The following is a 14,151-nucleotide window of genomic DNA, read 5'->3' as shown; positions in this document are numbered from 1 at the left end:
ATAAATAAATAAATAAATAAATAAAACAGACATACTAATACAAATAGAAGTTGAAAGAAAGATACTAGAAGTGGTAATTAATGAATCTTTTTAAATCTTTCTAAAACCAAGTAGAAAAAATAGAAAGACAGGTGAGAGAGCATCCAAATAATGCATGCTGCTTTTATATCAACTTTACCTCCTGCAGAACAAGACAGGCTTTAAACTGCAGGTATAGAAAATATTACCTCAAGACGGGAGCCATGGGGTCTATACTTTGAGGGCAGTAAATTTATGTAAATGGTTTCTTGAGTAGTGAGTCTACTATTGAGGCTGAGATTTCACATGTGGCCTGGTATACGAGCCCCAGAGATCAAGTGAATCTTGTAAACCAGATAATTTCAATTTCTTGGGTTCTCTCAATTTATGCCCCTGTTATTAACATCTATTCTTATGTAAACATTTCATTGTTGTTTTAGTTGTACTTCAGAGAAGATGAAGAGGATTAAGAATCTTTCTTTGATGTCGCTAGCATTTAGAAAAATGTCTGGCGTATAGTAGTTGCTCAATAAACATTTATCTAATGACTGAATGTCCACATTTGGGAGCAGATGAATGAGCATCTCTCTCTGATTTCTGATCCTGAGATTAGCATGATGAGGAGAGGGGAAGGCGGTGAAAATGCACAAAATCCAGGCAAAAGCCAGACATCTGTGGTCCAGCTACCATTTTCCGTGTGAGATATTTTTTTTTTCGTGTGGGAAATTTAATCTTCATGGCCACCGTTGGAGGATGTGAGCTGCATTTTATTCAGGAAGGTGACCATTCCCTTGAACATCATTCCAGGGACAAGCATACCTTGGGTATATGCTACTCAAATAACCTCTTGCAAATGTGGCTCAGGACCAGGCTCATGCATATAATAACCACAGCCTCTGCAGTGAGTATCTTCTCAGGTGTTCCACGAAGCTCCCAGATAAGGTACTCAGGGGCATGAGTGAAAAAATTAACATAAGAAAGATTTCTCTCAAATAGGTTAGGACTGTCCAGGCTTTTGGAGCTGTGTGGCACACAGAAGCTGGGAGGCACACAAAAAAGGAGAGAGTGATGGAGGGCAAAGGCTAGAGACCCAGAAATAGATGCTTTTTGCTGAAACAAGACTGAGACTGTGACAGCGAAAAAAAGATCTGTGAGGGGAGGTCTGCAAGCCACAGAAGAGCATTTAGCAAGAAACTCAAGTACACACATTTCTCCTCAGTGGCTTGTAGCCAAGCAAGTGAATGCGGCAAAGGCCGCTTTAACAAGATCAGAATCCCACCCTTTCCTCTTCAGTCAGAAGTCAGAAACAGGCAAACACAAAGCCCCAGTTACAGTTGAAGACTTGGGGCTCAATATTAATTGTGTGATGAATCTTAAGCCCCAGGGCCCTGGGAGTCAGAGGTGAGAGGCCCTGAAACAGATGCTCTAGCTATATAGGTCATGTGGTCCAGCAAATGAAACGGTGTTGGGGTCGGGGGACAGTGGAGGAATGAGCATTTGAGGACACTAACCAGGAAATCCAGGCTGGACAAGAGACAGCAGAGGGCTGCCATTATGAACAGTTCATGAGATTTTTGATAGATTTGACTTGACCAGAATCCCTTACTCTGAGAGGGAGGAGAAGCAGTGGTGTTTGGTTTCATGAGTCCAGTGAGATATGATGTAAGAGGACATGAGAGGCAGGCAGGGTGTATTCTTTTGGCATCATGTATCTTCTGGGGCAGAAAATCCTTCCAGTAGAAGTTAAGTCAGATCTGGACTCTTCACTTCCCGTACATTTTCTCTACTGTGTTCAGGTTAAGCTGAAAAAAAGTTCCAAAGGGAAAGCAGCAAAACCACAGGTTTTTGTAATTAATGCAGCCATGTTTTAAATATTAATAATATTGTTTGGTGTCTGCATGTCTGAGTAAAAGCATATTCAGAAAAAAGTTTTGAACTATTGTGAAATGAATATTTAATAATCAAATGCAATGGTAGATTTAGCATTCAAATATGCTATTTTAGATTGGAAAGGTACACAGTAAAATTTACTGCCATCAACTGTGAACAGTGGGACAAGGAGCAGCGTGGATGGGGGAAGAATTTTACTTTTCATTTTGTACTTTTTGTGCTACTTAAGTATTTTTAGCGATGTGCTTATGTAATTAAAATATTAGTTAAATACTATTATAGTCTAGTCTACTTCTAGAAATACTGATAAAGGGAAAAAGGTTTTATTTGGGAACTCTGCTCTCGTGAAGTCTCCTCTGTATCTTTTATCTTCCATCAATATCTTTTTCCTTCACATTAGAATATAATGATGAGTTTAAATAATAAAATTTTGATTCAATAATAATTCAAGCCTTAAGCTAAAGGAATTAAAAACAGACATTGGGATTTGTTCTACTTTCAGTGTTTTAGGAAAACAATGGACACAATAGCAGAAGCAATCCTTTCCCATTCTCTGTTAGCTCTCAAAACCCTAACTATGGACCCAACTTTTCAAAAATTTTCATAACTAAATTATTAAAAAAAGATTTTTTTTCTTTTTCAAAACCAAGTCTAATCAGGCTCATGGTACTTTCACTGCAGAAATTTATTGGTTAGGATCCAGGGATATGTGTGAGAAGCTGAAGTTGTAGGTACTGGATTGAATGAGCTGCACAGAAATAATGAACCTGGTGCTCCCCAGAAAACAGGTCGGCCCATGTGTGTGGTCAGCCTCCAGCAACCAGTGAGTTTGGGTTTTAATTGGTCTGAGAAACTGTTTCACTCTGGAGAGTCCACTGAGGTGGTATGTTAGAAGGCAAATGTTTAGTAATCAGTTCAGTGAAAAATAGAAAAGATGGGGAGAAAGGAAGGGAGAGAGGAAGGAAATTCTAATTTGTAGCTTTCCAAATTTTCATGGCAAATTACATGCTACCAATCTAACATCAGGCCACTAAACCTGAAGTTTGGAAGACATGTATAACATTGGCTCTCCCAAGCCAAGTCAAGTCAACTCTAGCATACCACTGACCTATTTCAACTTTCAGGTGCCCACTGAGAAGCTCATCAGGTTTAACTTTGCAGGGTTCTCTTCCTCCAGTGAGTTATGGGCTTCTGTGAGCCATGAAAAGTGGTGCTTTTTTAAAATCTCTCCATTCCACAGTGAAAAGCCGAGATCTGCTGCTTAATGAGGTATTATTTTTGGAAGCAAGCAAGTGAGCTCTGACCATTGGCTTATTATTTGCAATATTGCTCTGGGAACCCATTATCAAAGGGGCAATAGAAATATAGAAAAGAAAAGAAATTATTTGGCTCAGAGCAAACTATATAACAGCGACACCAAACTGAAGGGAATGGGGGCTGGGATCCTGTGCATCAGTTGGTGGGTAATGAGAGCCTGAACTCCTAAAGGAGAAACCCACAGCAGAGCCCTGCATTAGCATACGCCAATTTATCTCAGGTTCTAATGTAGGCAGAGAGGCTCCTAAATGAATAATTGCTGAAGGGGCAATTGTAGGAGTCATCTTTCAAAAAGATAAGTTTTATTATTTTTTTTTCCCAGGCCACTGCAAATATGAGCTTAATAATCCTTTCAATGGGTACTGCGTTATCACAAAATAATCTAAATGCTACTAAATGGTATTTAAAATGATTTTCAGACACTGGCAGACTCAAGTGAATGGCAATTCAGCTGCTAATGCATCTCTAATACAGCTTGTGAGAAGGTGCAGTAATCAGGTCACATTGCTGGAATCAAAATCCTTCTCCATGATTCTCTACACTTCCATTTTTGACCTCCATCTAGTTTTGAGCACTCTGCTTCACTTCTCATTTATTTCCACCTTTTTTAGGTCCTCGCCCAGACTGGGGCTGTAGTATGAAAAGGATGGTGTCTGCCATTTCCTCCCATTTGTGGGTCTGTTGTGAGGTGCTACAGAACTGCCGGGAAGTGGGAATTGGAAACAAAAGCAGCCTTTCCTAAAGTCCCAAAGAGCAACTAGCTATGATGAGAAGTTTATAAGAATGAATGGTCTCAGCAATGTGCTTTGTTCATGATGACTGTGTATGCTCCGACAATACAAAGTACCATGGAAGTGGAGGCTAGAGAAAATCCAGAGGTGAAAATATCCATGGCCCTACTGTAGCCATGAGACAGAATTTCGGAAGCTCAAATTCATGATCTAATCATGTGCTGCCTGAATGAAATCTACAAGAGAATATACTAAATACCCCTAACACCACCACCATAGTATACCACTGACACAACTAACCAGCACGCTGGAAATCAGAGAAGTCATGCCAAAAGGCACTATTTCCCTCACGTTTCTTAATTAAGGCATATAAAAAAAGACATATAATAATACAGAGTAGAGGAGACACCATTTGGATCAAAGACCCTATTTTGTTAGTTTTGGGGGGAGGAAAATAATGAGATGGTCCCAGCTCTTTTTGTTGTGGTGGTGGTTTTTTTTTTTTTTTCCTTTTCACTGTGGTAAAATACACATAACATAAAATTCTTAATTTGTTTTTAGAAAGAATTAAAAATTCATTCCCAGGGACAGCCTGCAGACCCCTCCCTCTGTCCCCACCACGGGGACCAGAGGTGAGGAATTCAGAGCATCATCTATTGCCTTTTTCATATTACAGCAAAATGTCAAGAAATGGTGAAGGAAGACTGGAAGCACAAGGGCATTTACATCTCACACTGCTGAGAGGCAGCCAGCTGGTGATGGTGGTCTGGAGCACCCATGCAGAGAGAAAACTACCGCAGAGCCCGGGAGTTGGCGGCATCACAGGCTACAGCACTCCTGGCAAGGATGCCATGAGAATAGTGGATTTGCAGAACAGCAAATCTGCTGCATTGGGTGTCAGTTGCAGAGCTCTGCAAACAGATAATGAATAAACTGGGATGAGAAGGAAGTCAAGTTGGTACCTCCAATATACTTTTCTACACGGCTTTCCTATAGACAAAAAAGGAGATTTCACGACCTGGAACTGCCATGCAACTGAGAAAGCAATGAGCACAAATACAAAATCAGGATTAATAAGAGGTGAATTATCTCAAATAAATACAGCACTCATGCTGAAGGTATTAAGTTTGCATCTTTATTTCCTATAATGTTTTCAATCAATGTCAAATAATCACAGAACAAAATCTGAGTCAACTGGAACAGATACCTAAGGTACAATGTGCTACAGATAAATGTATCTGGCATAAGATTAATGGAGCAGCATGAATTTCACGTAAGTCATCAAACCAGGATTTGGAAACTCAAAATATTTTTCAGGTCATGGTGAGAATCTCCTGAAAGGTAATGAGGGATGGCTGGGATTAACCCAATACTACATGTCAGGGATGAGAGAACAAAGCTACAATGTGATCTATCTGGGGAGGATATTTTCCTTTAGATAAGAGAAATAAAATTAATTAGAATTTTTATTTGAAGTTTAAGTCATAATTCCGGGCATAGAATTTTTCTCTTTTTACCACCACCCAATAACACCTGAGGAATATGAAAAATATAGGCCAGGAGTGATTAAAACTGTTGATAGCACCAGGTGTGGTCAGTGATTGGGGGAAACTGGTTCTCTCAAACCCTGTGAGAGTAAATCTGGGTGCAATTTTTTTTTTGGAATATTTTTGTGTCACATGTGCTTTTTGTTTTAGGTTTTCTTTTTCTGAGTTTTTCTCCCAGATATATTTTTGCCATATACACAGATATATATATGCTGTGGTCATCATGCCATTGTTTAAAATAGCAAAACACCAGAAACAAACCATATGTCCTTCTATCAAAAATAGATCAATAAATAGTGGTAGAACTATGCAACAAAAATATTGCAGCCATCAAAAGATGAGGCAAATCTCTTTGTGGCCAATGTGCAATATGTGCATGATATTTTAAGTGGAAAAAAAAGTGATAAAACAGAAGAGCATAATTCCACTTGAGTTAAACAAAAGAGGAAGCATATGTGTGTTTATATTTGCACAGAAAATTTCAGGAAGTCTTATGCAAAAAACTGCTGAGCATGTTTTCATTTGGGAAGGTAGTTGCATGACTGTGTTCTTCCTTTTTTGAACTTGGCATTTTCCTCTCAATCCAGTGCTCACTCTTTCACGATACCTTGTTCTGTTCTGCCACATCCATCACAAATTATACCCAAGCACTACTATTATTTTAAATAAACGAGTGTATTAATTTCGTAGGGCTGTCAAAACAAATTACCGCAAATTTTGTGGCTCAAAACAACAGGGGAGACTTCTTTGCCTCTTCCTAGCTCTTGATGGGTTACTGGCTCTCTTTGGCATTCCTTAGTTTGCCGTTGCAATGTCTGCTTCCTTCAGTCTCTGCCTTGGTCATTACATGGCATTCTCCTTTCGTGTGCCTTTTGTTCTTTCTTTAACTGGAACTCTCCAGTAGTAGAAAAAGTACCAAACCAGAAGAGTCAGGAGACTGGGTGTCAATTCTATTCTTACCACACTGAGTAGCTGAATGACTTGTACAAACGCGACTCATTTTTTTTTTTTTTTATCATCTAGGAAATAAAAGTGATTTCTAATGTTCATCCAACTATTAAATTCTAGGTGCCTTTAACTTGTTACCTTTATCCTTCGAGCAGTCTTAAATTTTTATGTCACATATTAATTTTACAATAATTTCTTTTAAAAATGGGAAAAAATGTAGGTCCATTTCTGCCAGCAGTTTTATATTGATAAAGAGAAATATTTTGGAATGCACTAGTGCAACTGGTCTTCTAGATTTTCCAGATGGAGATCTACCTTTTTATTCCCCTGATTCTTAAGATGATGGGGAATGCTGATGTGGAAAGCAGAGACCCCCCAAAATAGAATATTTGAAAGCAGAAAGCACTGAGCTCTCACTTAAAGCCATTAAATCTACCAAAAAGAGTTTGGCAGGGAGGGTGTGAACCACAGTGTATATGGCCTGTTTGGGTAACCTCACAGTCTAACAGTGTTGGACTGTGAAGGAGCAGGTGGTGATGGGGAACCTAAAATTTAAAGTCTCTGCTGTCTGGTGATGTAGATTTAAATTTGAGTTCTGCTGCTAACTTAGTGATGTAACCTCAGGGAGGTCATCTACTCATCCTAAGTCTCCATTCCTGGTCTATAAAATGGAGGTGATAATCCTAACAGAGGATTGTCCTGAGGATTAAATAAAATGTGTAAGCACTTAGCATGGAGCTAGGCTCCATATTAAGTTCTCATTAGATGTCAGTTTTATCATTATTTCCGTTCCCAATTTCATTTCTACTTTGCCGTTATAGTTAATATGAGTTGTTTCCAAGCTATTAAAAAAGCAATAAAAGTAGTAATAACAAAATATGACACAAATAATGTTTCATAAAAAAAGATACTGAATTTCATCTGAATTTAGTTAAATAGAGAAGCATAGAATTTTAGAGCTGGATGGAGCTTACAAATCATGTTATTTCTTACATGCAAAACCAAGGCCCAGAGTAACTTGCCAAAATCATATAACTTGTAAAAGGAAGAGTTGGAGATGGAAGCCACAGTCCCTAACTTCTGTCCTAGAGTTTTGCCCATTGCAAATCTTCTGATTTCCAGGAGATGGCAAAAGAGGAAAAAAAAAAAAAAAAAAGAAGACGCATTATTTGAAATATGGAATGTTGGAGAAAAGTCTTATCCTACTAGATCTCTACTGGGACTAGACGGTCAGCTTATTGAACAAAAGCTTGAACTATACTGACCTGTGGCTTCTTCTAGAAAAAACTCTGAATGAAGGGTCCCAAATAAAGATACAAGTTTTCCCTCCCTCCGTCCCCCCTTCCTTCCTTCCTTCCTTCCTTACTTACTTACTTACTTACTTACTTACTTACTTACTTCCTTCCTTACTTCCTTCCTTCCTTCTTCCTTCCTTGCTTACTACATTTCTTTCGTCTTTCCTTCCTTCTTCTCTTCCTTCTAATAATTTTTTTGAGGCTACTGGGCATGACTTAATCAGGACTGTCAAAATGTAGCTGCAGAATAATTGCCAACAAAACCATTAATTCTCTTAAATGAAACAAATAATAAATCACTGGACTCCATGATTAAATGGCAAGGGCATGACCCTATAAATAATATGCGTGCATTGAGCAATGAGGCCGTGTCAATTTTTAAACATACACAGAAGGCAATATGAACACAGTATTAGTGCTTAATTGATATTATTGGAAGATTAAAGCTTCCCCAGGGATGTGAAGAGAAAACACCAGCATTTGTGACAACCTGTATTATAGTCATCTGCTGGAAATTATAGACATCGATAGCATATAAATCTGAATTCTGATACTGAGTTCAGAGTGTGTTTTCTGAGGAAAAAATACTGATTAAATTATGGTACAATGGGCAGAATTTCAAACAAAAATTCTTGAGACCTGGATTTTGATCCCAGGCCTCTGGTGATTTGTTTGTTTCATAATTCTGGATAACTCAATTTGTTTTTCTCTGATCAAGATTCCTAATTAATAAAACAGAATAACTTCCTGCATAAAGATATATATAACTAATATATTTATATATTATATATTTATTACATATTTTATTATTTAATATCTCATATATTATATAATAATATTTATTAGAAAGCATTAAGTGTGAACTAAGCGATCTTGTTTTGAAGGTCTATTTGTAACTCCTTGGAGAGTTACTGAGAATCATTAATACCTTGTTCTGAGGATCTATTCTTAGACTTCCATAGTAACCTTGCACAAAGTAAAATCTTTCATAAAGTGCCTGGCCTTTATAATTTGATTTCTATGAAAATCTTTGCCTCTTTGTTATTCTTTGCAAAGTACTGGATGCTTTAGCAGTTAGCAGGTATGCCATGTGGTGCCAAAGCACACTGACTCTCTAACCTAAATATGCTGCCTATGATTTCTTTAGTTCATTTATGAACTCACTCAAATGTGCAATGATGGGTCCATGAAAATATCATCAAGACAACCCATTAATAGGAAAAAGTCGAGTTTATTCTTATCATGGTAAAGGTAATGGTTATAGAGCAAATATTTGTATGATTGCCAACCACTATCTTAATAGAATTTTAGTGCATCTCAGAGGGCAGAAGGCAAAATCAGGATGTTAATAGAGTTTCGGAGTTTGGTTTAAGGCAAGTCTTTCAGTGTAGAGGCTTGGTTAGGATGAGGTAAGAATCGTGATATAATTGTTTAGCATTGGTGGACACAACAAAGCAAAGGTGTAGAGGTAAATGCTCAAAGAATCTTGGAAAGTAAGCAGCGGTTTCAATTGCTTGATGTTATCTATTGAAGAATTGGAGAGTTTAATATTTATTTAAATGATTTCTTAAAGGAAGTTTCTGAAAAAAAAAAGTTATTTGCAACTTTTATCTTTGTGGGCAAGATTTTCCTGGAATAATGAGGTAATATTGTTTAAGACACTGGCATAATGAAGTTATGTTGGTGTGAACAGTAAGCTATATGGGTATAGATTTTGGTTTTCACAACAAATATTTTTGAGATCCCAGAGATAAATCTTACAAAAAGGAAAGGCGGGGCAGGAATTACTGAGTCCTCTTGAAGTTTTTAACTCTCAGAGTTGTGCACACTAAACTAGTAATTTGTCAATAACATTTTAGGTTTTTCTACCTCTGTACCAATTCCTGCAGTAGTTTCTGCTTGAGTGATTTCCAATCAAACAGTTTCTGCTCATGAGTCTCTACTCAAGGTAACTTATGACTTCTTGTATTCTCCTTTCTGTCTCTCCAGATTTGAGCACAGTGGTTTGTCTCTGTATCTCCTCTCTTATGGATCCAAGAAGAGTTGATGATTTTTCAGTCTGTTCATCTTTTCACTTGTTGTTAGAATGGAGTCCTGACTGTAAAGCTCCTTATATGAAGAATTGGAAACTGGAAGGCTCACAAACTGAGGTCCTTTTTAGATATACTTAAAATAGGAGTATTTTTCAAGAAAACTTTGGATGTCTATAATTTGATTGGGGGTTTGTCATTAGGAAGGTATCTAAAGAAGAGGGCCAATGTAGCTTTATAATATACTGTTTTCCCACAATATCTATGAACTGAGTCTTATTTTTAGAACCAGAATAATATAAGTTCTAAGGAATTGGGTTACAGTATCATCAGACAGAATTGGACATCTCCCATTTTCCTCCACCATATTTCTCCCATTTAGCTGTTCTAAATGTGTCTTGCTATTTCAATTTTAAGGACTTTTTTTTTTTAAGTAATGAGTCTTCTGTTGGACCTCTAGTTAAGACAAAGGCTTTACTTCACAGGCAGAAACATTATGTCTATGTCTTTTTATTTAAATGGTCAAGTGACATTTAACTTTTTTATAATTATTATAGTATTATGAAATGTAAAATGACATTTTCTTTTGATAGTACAATTCCATATAGTATGATTTGCCACATTTTAGAGAGGGCTTAGGTTATTACTAAGATAAGTATTATTTACTTTATATTTTGTGTTACTTTTGTTATAACTTTAAATATACGGAAAAGTTTCAAGAAGGTTATAAAGAACTCTTGTATATCCTTTAACCAGAATCACCAGTTGTTTAAATATTGCCCCATTTGTTTTATCCTTCTCTCCTTTTACATGTATATATTGAAAATAAGTTGGCCACATCATACCTTCTGTCCCTAAACATTGAACTGTATACATTAAGGCCATTCTCTTAAATAACCATAACTGATTTTCAGTTATCAAAATCAGAAAAATTTAACTTTGTTCAACATTATTATTTAATCTACAGTTTACATTCAAATATAATCAGTTATCCCAATAAAATTTCTTATGTAAATTTTTTGATCAGGTTAATTCAGGATTACACAGTGCGTTTATTGTTATGTCTCTTAAGTCTTCAGCCTGGAAGAGTTCCCAAGATTTTGTCTTTTGTGGGAATGGGGGTGGCGGAAGAGGTGCAGGTAAATATTTTTTATTTTTAATTTTCAATTAGAGTCGACATTTGATATTATTTCATACTAGTATCAGGTGTACAGCATAGTGGTTAGACATTTATATAATTTACAAAGTAATCCCCTGATTAGTCTAGTATCCACTTGACACTATACATAGCTAGTACAATATTATTGACTGTATTCCTTATGCTGTATTTCACATCCCTGTGACTTTTCTATAACTTCCAATTCGTACTTTTTAATCCCTTCACCATTTTCACTCAGCCCTCCAACTCCTCATTCCTTCTGGCAATCACGAGTTTGTTCTCTGTATCTATGAGATTATTTTCATTTAGTTTGTTCATTTATTTTGTTCCTTAGATTCCATATATAAGTGAAATCATATGATATTTGTTTTTCTCTGTCTGACTTATTTCACTTAGCATAATACCCTTCTTGAAAAAAATGAAAAAGATTTCATTTTTTATGACTGAGTAATATTCCATTATATACATGCATCACGCCTTCTTTATCCATTCATCCCTTGATGGGCACTTAGATTGTGTCCATATTTTGACTATTGTAAATAATGCTGCAGTGAACAAAAGGGTGCATATATCTTTTCAAATTAGTGTTTTTGTTATCTTCGGATAAATACCCAGAAGTGCAATTGCTGGGTCATAAAGTAGTTCTATGTTTAATATTTTGAAGAATGTACAAACTGTTTTCCATAGTGGCTGTACCAATTTGCAATCTCACCAACAATGTATGAAGATTCTCTTTTCTCCAAATTCTCTCCAACATTTGTTGTTTGTTGATTTATTGATGGTAGCCATTCTGATAGGTGAGAGGTAATATCTCACTGTGGTTTTAATGTGAATTTCTCTGATGAATAGAAATGTTGAGCATCTTTTCACATGTTTATTGTCCATCTGTATGTCATCTTTGGAGAAATGCTTATTCAGGTCCTTTGTCTATTTTTAATTGGAGTGTTTATTTTTTGGGTGTTGAGTTGCATGAGTTTTTTTATAATTTTAGATATTAACCCCTCATATATGTCATTGGCAAATATCCTCTCCCATTAAGTAGATTGTTCTTTTGTTTTGGTCATGGATTCCTTTGCTCTGCAAAAATATTTTTTAGTTTCATGTAGTCACATTTGTTTGTTTGTTTGTTTGTTTGTTTGCTTGCTTTGCTTTCCTTGTCCAAGGAGATATATCAGAAAAAAATATACTAAGAACAATGTCAGAGAGTTTACTGCCTATGTTTTCCTCTAGGAGTTTTATGGTTTTGGGTCTTACATTTAAGTCTTTAATTTATTTTGAATTCATTCTTTTATATGGTGTAAGAAGGTGGCTCAGTCATTTTTTTGCATGAGTTTTTGACCCAACACCATTTATTGAATAGATTGTCTTTACCCCATTGTATACTCTCGTTGAATACTATTTATCTCATTGTATACTATTCATGTTGAATAAAGTGGTGAAAATGGACATCCTTGTCTTGTTCATGATCTTAAGGAAAATGCTTTTAGATTTTCCCCATTGAATATGATATTAGCTGTGGATTTGTCATCTGTGGCCTTTATTATGGTTGAGATTTGTTCCCTTTACTCCCATTTCGCTGAGAGTTTTTATCAAAAGTGAATGCTGGATTTTGTCAATGATTTTTCTGCATCTATTGATATGATCATATGATTTTTATCTTTTAAGTTGTTAATATATGTATCACATTAATTGACTGGCAAATATTGAACCAAGCTTGCATCCTAGGAGTAAATCCAACTTAATCTTTTTGATGTATTGCTGAATTCAGTTTGCTAATATTTTGTTAAGGATTTTTACGTCTATGTTCGTCAGGGATATAGGCCTATAATTTTATTTTATTTTTTGGAATGTCTTTGGTTTTGGAATCAGGGTAATGTGGCCTCAGAAAATAAGTTTCGGAGCCTTTTTGGGGATAGTTTGAGAAGAACAGGTATTAATTTTTCTTTGAATGTTTGGTAAAATTAACCTGTGAAGCTATCTGGTCCAGGACTTTTGTTTGTTGGAAGGTTTTTGATTACTGAATCGATTTAGTTAGTATAATTGATCGGTTCAGATTTTCTGTTCCTTCTTGACTCAGCTTCGGAAGATTATGTTTCTAGAAATATAGCCATTTCTTCCAGATTGTCCAATTGACATATAATTGCTTGTAGTATTTTCTTATAATCCTTTGTATTTCTAGAATCAGTTTTCACTTTTCTCCTTTCATTTCTGATTTTATTTATTTGGGTCCTCTCTCTTTTTCTCTTGATGAAGCTGGTTAAATGTTAATCAATTTTGTTTATCTTTTCAAAGAACCAGTTTTTGGTTTTGTTAACCCATTGTATTTTTTTAAAATTCTATTTCATTTCTTTCTGCTCTGTTATTATTGCCTTCTTCCTTCTCACTTTGGGCTTTGCTGTTCTATTTCTAGTTCCTTTACATATAAAATTAGATTGTTCATTTGAGATTTTTCTTGTTTCTTGAAGTTGGCCTGTTTTGCTATGAATCTCCCTCTTAGGACTGCTTTCACTGTTTCTCATAGATTTTGGGTCGTGTTTTCATTTTCATTTGTCTGAGAGTACATTCTTTTGATTTCATTCTTTATCTCATTGTTAAACCATTTATTGTTTAGTAGCATGTTATTTAGCCTCCATGTGCTCGTTTATTTTTCAGTTATTTTTTTTTTTATAATTTATTTCTAGTTTCATACCATTGTGGTCAGGGAAGACACTGATCACGATTTCAATCTTATTAAATTTACTGACTTATTTTGTGGCCTAATATGTGGCCTATCTTAGAAAATGTTTTATGTGCACTTGAGAAGAATGTATATTCTGCTGCTTTAGGGTGAAATGCTCTAAAAATATCAATTAAGTCCATCTGACCTAGTGTATCATTTAAATCCACTGTTTCCTCATTGATTTTTTTGTCTGAAAAATGCATCCATTGGTGTCAGTGGGGTGTTAAACTTCCCTACTAGATTGTATTACTATTAATCTTTTCCTTTATGTCAGTCCATATTTCCTTTACATATTTAGGTGCTTTTATGTTTGGTGCATAAATGTTAACTAGGGTTATGTCCTCTTGTTGGATTAATTCTCTTATCATTATGTAATGTCCTTCTTTGTCTCTTATTATAGCCTTTGTTTTAAAGTCTATTTTACCTAATGTAAGTATTGCTACCCTAACTTCTTTTAATTTCCATTTGCATGAAACATCTTTTTCCATCTTTTTACT

Source organism: Pteropus vampyrus, unplaced genomic scaffold (genome assembly GCF_000151845.1).
Source record: "Pteropus vampyrus isolate Shadow unplaced genomic scaffold, Pvam_2.0 Scaffold109, whole genome shotgun sequence".
NCBI lineage: Eukaryota > Metazoa > Chordata > Mammalia > Chiroptera > Pteropodidae > Pteropus > Pteropus vampyrus.
This window is presented reverse-complemented; position numbering follows the sequence as displayed.